The following is a 9,243-nucleotide window of genomic DNA, read 5'->3' as shown; positions in this document are numbered from 1 at the left end:
TTTCAAGTAAAGAAGCTTCGCGTTTGAAGACGCCATACTCTGTTTATTGGTCTGAAGACGATGACTGCCATGTTCTTCGTGATAAATCATGAATGAAAATTATCAGAGACCACGAATTCTTTGTTTATAGTTTCGGTGAAAATGAAATTGCATTTCAACACTTTGTAGGTCATAGATTTATAGGAAATATATCATATTCAGTACACTCGCACTGCAAGTCCAGAGCCATCTGATCCCAGCTGCGATCACAGGGCACAGCCATCGGCCAAGGGAACTGACCACAGTTGATGAGCCCCTGTTCCAATTGTTCCAAGTGCTTCTCCCACCGTCTAGAACGGATAATTGCATACCGTATCAATAACAGATGTTGCAGGACAGGCCGAGTTTCATTTTATGTGTATAAGGATGTTTCGAAGTTTAAATTTGGGATATGGACCCCGAGACAAGATATTAAAACGGGGATTTTATGGGATAAATTGGAAAGTATGGACAGCGTATACATATCTTGGCAATTTGAAAAATGTCACATCAAATTTGAAAGGAAACAGTTAATGAGAAGCAATTATTCTATCTCTTTTATTATGCTCAGTTGTGTTGTACGCAGCAACTTTTTTATTTATTACCATATTACGAAATTAAAATTACCTTGTCGTAAAAACCATGTTAATCAATGGAATATGCTTAGGAACCCAAAAATGCGACAAGGTGTTGCACACCGTGGGACCAGCTTGTACAAGAAGGTGGGTGAGGGGTTTGGTAACAGAAGATCCTTCTGCCTGAAGTGCGAAAGAGAGAGAAATGTTTGGTACAGAGAGTAGGGATGTTGGTGGCGTCGAGCTTGCGTGATAGCGTCGCGATGCCTCTGCTAGGGACAGCGTTTCTCTCGAGCAGTGAATCTCATGAGAGGCCTGGCAGCATTTGGTCAGAATAGTTTCGCTACTCTCAACACTTGTACAGCACTTCCACTTACTCGAATATCGGCGTATCCGTTAGTCTATAGGAAAAACTGTATTTGCTTTTACTTAATATCCAGATTATCATAATGTTAGATTATATATTTTATTGAACATCAAGATTACCGTTCTTGTGATTTATTTTTGTTTCTGTTTATATGAGAGTGAAATGAAAATTTCCAAATTGTCACGTTTTGTTGCGGGCTGAGAACTGACGTTTCTGCTACAGTGTATTCATCCGTAGGTTAAAGAGGAACTGAGAAAATAGACCTTTTTCTTTCTGAGACATTGTCATACGTCCTGACCGGAAACCGAAGAAACGCCTATTATCTGCATAGTATCAAAACGTCAACACTCAAGTTTACAGTGATTGGTAAGTTGTATAAAAGTATTAATTATTATTTAAAAAATGAATTCCTCTTGTTTTGTTGCTTTCTTCATTTATCATCATACATACGCACACTCGCTTTGCTTCTCTTTATGGGTCTATATTCTTGAATTAACATCTCCATTGTTTTGCATTCAGAAGAAGTGCCCATGTTCCGCAGTTTGTCCTACCTTAAAGAAAATGCATCATCATTATTATGAAGTATAAATGTGTTAAGTCATATGAAATGTAAAATATTATTCACTGATTTATCTAGCAAATGTGAAAGTCAGAAACATATTTACGTTGTATTTGCCTGTAACATTCATAATTTTGAACGATGATTAAGACAGGAATGAATATTTTGTTATATTTTATTATCCTACAGATAGAATGTCTTTACCATTACAGGTGTTATTAGTATCCTTTCGCAACTGAAAGTGAGTTTCTATTAGAGATTTTATGTTAAATGTATCTTGTATTTCATAGAATCAAGTTGAAAGGTGAAGTGTCAGAAATTCAAATCGAACTAAAGCAAACCGACATAATCCGAAATATTCAAATTTGGTTTTAAAGTAAGGCAATATGTGTGCAGTCTAGAATATTCGTTGCTTGTGGTAATTTTTAAAAGGTGATGTAAGTAAACACTGCCGATCCAGAAACTTTGTGCAACAACATTTATGTTTCTAAAGTTATTATTGTGAATTCTATTCATTAAATATACATGCAATTAGTTTATATAGTAATATTAATTTTGTTTTTAATTCATCATTTAAATCACAAAAATTATACGCCTCAAAATATTTGGCGGTGTACAAAACAAAGAACTACCGTCTTCTGGGATGTGATGCAGCGTAGCCGGTAGAAAATCACCGACGTTTCCGAAGAATTAGTTGCCTCAATCTTCAGGATCGAAGAGTAAGCCAAACAAGTAACTAACACGAACTAAGCAGCCTTTCTGTTACTGGTTATCTGTTCTGCTTACATTTTGTTTCTAAAAATTGAGGCATTATGTTCCTCCGAAACGTCAGGGAATTTCTGCCGGACCACACGACGTCAAATCACAGTGGATAGGATCAGTAGTTATTTTCTGATTCATGTATGGAAGCATATTCATAACAACCATACATAAAACAGAGAACTGATGGAGATATTTTATTAGAAAAAAAAATATATGCGACTATTATTATTAAAGTCTCTTTCTTTTCAAACCGAAATATGATTAAATTAACATTTTGTTTTGCTCCTCAAAGAATTATGGATGTAATTTCGATTTTGCATATTTCGCATCTGTATATTTCGACCACTTTCCTCTGACGGCCTGCACAGCCAAATTTTGCGACGTGTGGAATGACGGAATGAATATTGATGATTCAGCGAACGTTGAATCCTCTCCGATAGCAGTAATCAACAGTAATTTGCTACTAAGAACCCTCTGTTCATCCCACCAACCTGCCGTTGAATATGTCAAGAGAAATAGAGGAAGGATTGACATATCAATATAAAGCATTTCGCTTCAGATCTGCGGAGGAAAATATTACCCAGAGCTGGTGGATGAAATATACTTTAGTTTAATTCTTTTTTTTTTAATTCGCTTAGTGGGAGGTTGAGTCCAACTGGGTCCACTTGGCACGGCGGCCACTGATTGGCGTATTGTAGCCTGCCCCGGGTAATTATGATAATGGAGAATTTGGTGGAATGAAGATTGACAGGGGAAACCGAAGTATTCGGAGAAAGCCCGCCCCAGCGCCACTTTGTCTACTACAAAACCCACTTGAGCAGACCCGGGATCGAACCCGGGCCGCCCCTGTGGGAAGCCAGCGACTAACCGCTTGAGCTATGGCGCGGNAGCTATGGCGCGGCCTGTGTAGCTTCATGACTTTCCAAATTACAGTTAAAGCATGCACCCGCTAACCTTCCCCCCCCCCCTTTCGGTTTTCGTTTCCGTCTCGCCAGGCGCACTTCGAAATTCCTAAACGTGTTTTTTATTATGTAAAATTTGAGGTTTTACGGCGTTGACTATGAAGAATGTCGCCTTGTGGGATATATCGCTGTGTAGATATTGTGTGAACCGACGTTTCGGAGGAACATATCGACTCCATCTTCAAGGTGGGAAAATACGCGTGCGACGAACAAACGTGAGCAGGTGGCTCGCTCGCGGATTTTTCTATCCTGATGATAGAGGCGATACGTTCCTCCGAAACGTCGATTTACACAAGATCTACACGGCGACACACCCCAGAACACAGCATATTTCTTTTTTTTTTATTTTTTATGCAATATGGGCATCTACTAAACTCTGTCAATACACTCATATTTTGATTAACGTGGGACAAAAATGGCGGACACATTACACGTTACATAAGTTTCCACGAACTCGTTGGGAACAACACACTAAACTTTTATAGCAGAGAAAATTGGTTTCAAAAAAATTGTGCAGAAAAATGAGACATATATTTTATATCCAGTAAACTTTTTTCCCCACGTGTCTTGAGGTTTCGAGACAATCAAGCACAATATTTAAGATGACTCGTTTCATGACTCGGAAACCACCGGACTGATTTTCATGAAAAGTGTTCCCTGCACAGTTTATGGAATGTACTCAGATGTCATAGAGAATGAAGGCGCCAGTATCACCAAACTATACGTTCGTTTCCTAACTTCTGCAGACTCCCAACGAGTTTACTTAACCACACTTTCCGTTCTTACTTTCCAGGAAATCCACTTCATCTGCAGTTGAAAGATTAATTCGTTAAGGAAACAACCGCTGATTATTCTGAAAATCTTACGATGAACATAAATAAGCACCTTGGTCAAAATTTAGAGTTTTGGGGTGTTAAAGCAAGTGTTTACCGCTGGTAACACTGGCTGCAGTTACACTTATACTTTAATTCATAATGGCTTGATATTAATGTAAATGATGTTAATTTGGTACCTGCCTCATCCACCTGGTGTTTAGGTCCTTCGGCTATTATTCCGAATTTTTTATTGCTAGTGGGGCGGGACTAAGTCCCTTGTACTGCGGCCACTTCTGGCCTATTATACCAGCCCCAGATGATAGGTGAGGGTGATTGTGGAGCAATTGGTGGAATGAAGATTGGCAGAGGAAACCAAAGTACTCGGAAAAAAAACCTGCCCCAGCGCTACTTTGTCCACCATAAATCCCACTTGACCAGCCCCGGGATCGAACCCGGGCCGCCGCGGTGGGAAGCCAGCGACTAACCGCTTGAGCTATGGCGCGGCCATTTTTCTGAAATGGTGCAATGTAAATAAACTGTATAGGCGAAATGCAGATTTTTCTAACGTTTAAACAGGATTTGCATGCAGTTGCCACTGTATTCTAAAGGGTTAACAGAGTCTTTTAGAATTTTTAAATGTTGAAGCTTGTGTAGCAAATAATATTGAATTGCGAGAATAGTAAATAAGGCAGCAATGAAAAAATTTATACATGCTTGATATGAAGTTCTCACTGCGGGGACTTTAGAGGCTTCAATCTTCGGAGTTTGAACGCCTCTGGTGGAATTGTACTTAACTACACGGCGTTACGACAACAGAAGAGCATTCTCTCCAAACTGATACGTCTTTCGGGATTACATCTTTACTAAACATTTGATGCATTACAGTAAATAAGTAACTCATGGAGCTGAGCCCATCTTGAGAAGCAGCCAGTTGCTTAGCTACTCAAGAACTTTCCAGAATTTTATGGAACCTGAAGGTTCATTACCGTGTTCACAAGAGCCCTCCATCTGTCCCTATTCTGAGCCAGATAAATCCAGTCCATACCACCCCATCCTACGTCTCTAAGATCCATTTTAGTATTATCCGCTCACCTACGTCATGGTCTTCTACTGGTGTCATTCCTTTTGGATTTTACAAGATTATCCTATATGAAGGAAGCCGTCTTCTGGGATGTGGCGCCGTGTAGATATTGTGTTAACCGATGTTTCAGAGGAACGTACCACCTCTATCTTCAGGGTGGAAGAAAATCCGCGAGCGAGGAACCAGCGTGAGGAGGTGCTGACAGACTAATGTCGAGTCGAATAAGTAAGTCTAGCTGTATAAGAGCAGGAGGAGAAAGGAGAGGGGCTACATGGGAAAAGTATAGAGGAGAGGGGAAGGGTCTGGGGAGGTGGCCCAGCAGGTAGCAGGCCAGAGCAGGTGTAGGATAGTGTGTCGTATATGCTTTCATCTTCTCCCGCGTTCGTGCTACATGCCTTGCCCATCTCATCCTCCTAGACTCGATCGTTGTACTATACTTGGCGTATAACACAGGCTATAAAGCTCCTCATGGAAATCTATGTAACGTGTGTAATAGAGTTTGCCTTAAGAAGACACTTATTTTAGCACAGTAATGGAAAAAATGTAAATATTTTTCTCAGATTTCACAAAGTTGAAATTAGATTAATGCTGCTCCTCGGTAATGTATTTTTTCATTCTAAAATAAGATATTTATTTTCGAAATACCGGGATCTCGGATTTAATACTGTATTTATCATTTAAAATTTTAAAGAGAAACGCCTCGCAGTTTCCTAACATTTGCCTCTGTAACTGTAGGGTTTTATTAATGGAAGTTTTGAAATCGGAGAAGGTATTCTCATACTCCAATGAGAGGCGTACAAGGGAAATGAAGCAGAAGGCTTTCAGGAACATTTCCTGCAACGGGCAAATAATTTAACTAAAAAAGGGAAACTGAATTCTTTATGTTATTTCAAAATTGCCTGTGCCATAATATGTTTATTTCAAATATCATTTTGTAATGCTTGTAACATTTATAATCATTGTTCAAGTGACTGACGGTGGGCAACAAGAGTCTCCTTTTGTTAAAAATATGACTCAGCTCTGCCTAGAGGCCTAAAAGGGTAAACTTCCTGTATAACCTCTCAACCTGAAGATGAAAGAATAAATTATTTCGAAAATGAAGACTGCCGTCTTCTGGGATGTGGCGCCGTGTAGATTTCACGTTCCTTCGAAACGTCTGTTCACACAAAATCTACACGGCGCCACATCCCAGAAGACGGCATTCTTCATACTCACCGCCGTGAAGACCTCAAATTTTACATATTTCTAAAATGTTGCGTGTTTTAGGAAGTCAAAAAACGCCAAATAATATTTACCAGTGCCCACTGCTCACTCTTACCGGTCTCAGTAGTTGTGTATGGCAGATCTCAGAGGGCATGGTAAACTGTGGACTTGTGTGGAACCTGGAGATTAGGAACAATTTTCCAGTGCTACGTCTGGATTTCGACGCCATAGATCCGCTACTGACTATGCGGTGAAGTGGGAACCTACATTCAACATTATTTCGTATTACGCCTACATCCTGCTTTTGTCTTCTTCGATTTGGAAAACCCGATACGGGTCCTGAGGAACGTACACTGTCGGTATCTCGGGAATCAATCGTTACTTTTTATTTCCAGCATCCTCCAGGATATATTTTTGTTTCTCTCAGCAGTTTATTATCTGCACTCTGTCTTCAAGAAAATGGAGCTTCTCAACTATCACTTTCAAGTGTGGTATTGTTTGTAGTTGCCATCAGCGGAAGGATTAACGCTACCGTGACGTCACTCTCTGTTGAACTGTGGCGTCATTGCAACCTACAGTTCCCGGAGCACTGATATATTCGAACGTCAGCTGTAAGTTGCTATAAATCGTCTGTCACGCTAGGATCTGGAGAATGGATTTTCTTTTTTAGCAGCCGACATCCAGTATGTGTACTTCACACGCTTTCGGCATTAAAATCCTTACCACACGCTGCATGTTAACAGTGACGCTACCGTTTGCTCCTTCTCTCACATTTCTCGGCCTTCACTTTGACTGTGGGCTGTCCGGGGGAGCCTCCGTTGAGATGCTCCTGCTTAAATGCCAATGGTCACTGAATATTCTTATACTAATCTGGTGGAATTAAAGTGCAAATTTTAACATGATTCAGTATTGTGGCGTGCCGCCTAAATCCAGAATATCTGAGCGGGCGTCAATTGCTAGACAACGGCTTGTTAAAACACGTTTCCGATCCAGCGCATACAGAGACGTCAATTGCCGGGCAATGGATCAATAAGCGTGTCCTCTCAACAACCAACAGCTAGAGATAAAAATCAACGTGTTACCTAAAAAGGAAAAACGTTCTGGAGACAATGAAGACAACCGTTATGGAAACGAAACCCTTCAAGAAGGCGATCTCCAGTCCGTCCGGCTGCAGAAGATATGAGATAGAGAAGACCACATCATAGGTCAAACCCGTGTGGAGGCGGGGTCGAATACTTCCACCGTGACCCTGCGAGTCGTAGGAGGCGACAAAAATGGAGGTCTGAAATCTGAGACAGTAAACTATGGTCGCGAGTCCCAAGGGACTCGGACCGAGAAAGACCGCGCTGGCAAGGGCCAGCACCCTATACAAGAGACACCCGTCCTCTCGTCAGAGAGTGCGCCCCATGAAAACAAAACACTAATTTTCAAACAAAAGAAAATATTGGGTCTCGACACCAAGACTTACTGACTGACTGACCGACCGTCAATCGCAACGTGACTTTGACTTTGACATCAGAGGTCAGATCAGAGAAGACGAAATCAGAGGTCAGATCAGAGAAGACCAGATCAGTAGCGAAAGGAGCAGAGCTGAGATCGGAGAAGAAACCAGCTCAGCCAAGAATCAGCAGATGTGACGTGAGAGACGACGGACCACTTATTTCAGAGTGTAATTGTAATTGTAACTGTGAATGAGTTATCCATTAAACCAGCTGCTTCTAATTCAGAACCCGCAACTATTTGTCACAGAACCCCGGACACGTGACAGTATGTTCTGAAATACCGTAAAATAGCTTAGTCTACGGCTAACTAGAGAAACTCCAATTAGCTTACAGAGCAAACTTCCTTGTATTTATAGCAAATTTACATCACAACCCGATGAATTACATTTAATTTAATTCTAAACAATTGGTATGTGAACATCTCAGATTGTCGGCCTATGAGTGTGTCCCTTCATTTGTTTCTTCAGTGACTTCACATTCACCTACCATAATTACTAACAGCCTTTCACATATTTTACCTTGCCATGTCAAAATTTCAACATGTGATCTTCGAATCCGACATGTAACATGTTGGACATCTGCTCTTCATATCGCCAACATTTTTGGCACTTCATTGTTGAATATCCGACCTGTTCACCTGTTCATAATTTACCGGTCATTTGTTCAAGTTATTAACAGGCCGTGTCTTCGTGTCCGAACATCAAGTTTCTTCAAACCACCGGTGTGGTTTTAACAAAGCATCGATGTCCAGACTCTGTGTAGTATACACGGCCCTTCTCTGGCAATGCTACTCCCTCTGCACGAATTCTCTGAAGTGCCTTGCAGTATCTGCATGCTTCTGTAGGAATCTCTCTTCTTCTTTGCTGGGCATCAGACTATACGATGGCCCTGCATCCGATGTTGCTACTAAGGAAGAAGCTTTGCTGTAAAATTTGATTCCAGGCTGAGCTGTGTATAATGATGTTCGCCCTTGTCTTCTGTGTTCTGTTTATTATCGTAGCACGAAGAACGTAGGCTACCCATACACTGGGTAAAACACTTAGGGGTATGACGCTATCGGTGGAAATATAGCAGACATCCTTCAGCTCTGTCACAAAGAGATGTTGAACGACACCTGCTATATAACTGGGCACATCCACCTAATTTAGAGAAATTTTTGTCGTGAAGATTCTGTGGCTGTTTGTACAGACTGTGGCGTACCCAACCCCCCTACAGACATCCTGGGGGAATAACCACGCTGAGACGAGAAGCGTCCTATATTTCATCTTTAAGGCACGTTGCAGGACATGCTTGGAGGTGATCGACGTAGAGTGTCCGATGTATAGCATTCGCTAATAAAAGTAACATGAGTTTGCCAAGCATAATTAAATTACAATAATTCGAATCCATATAAAATACA

General features: G+C 40.9%; 1 protein-coding gene across 2 annotated transcripts in view; it reads left to right on the top strand.

Annotated features, from left to right (window-relative positions):
- The first annotated feature begins 888 nt into the window (after positions 1-888).
- LOC111861631 (C3 and PZP-like alpha-2-macroglobulin domain-containing protein 8) overlaps positions 889-9,243 on the top strand; it is a 286,966-nt gene continuing 278,611 nt past the window's right edge. For both annotated transcript variants that reach the window (XM_023846353.2, XM_023846351.2), the window contains exon 1: positions 889-1,326. The gene's annotated coding sequence lies outside the window, so the exon portion shown is untranslated. The remainder of the gene's footprint in view (positions 1,327-9,243) is intronic.

This window comes from Cryptotermes secundus, unplaced genomic scaffold (assembly GCF_002891405.2).
Source record: "Cryptotermes secundus unplaced genomic scaffold, Csec_1.0 scaffold43, whole genome shotgun sequence".
Classification (NCBI taxonomy): Eukaryota; Metazoa; Arthropoda; class Insecta; order Blattodea; family Kalotermitidae; genus Cryptotermes; species Cryptotermes secundus.
Note: the sequence above shows the minus strand (reverse complement) of the source record. Positions and strands in the feature narration are given on the sequence as shown.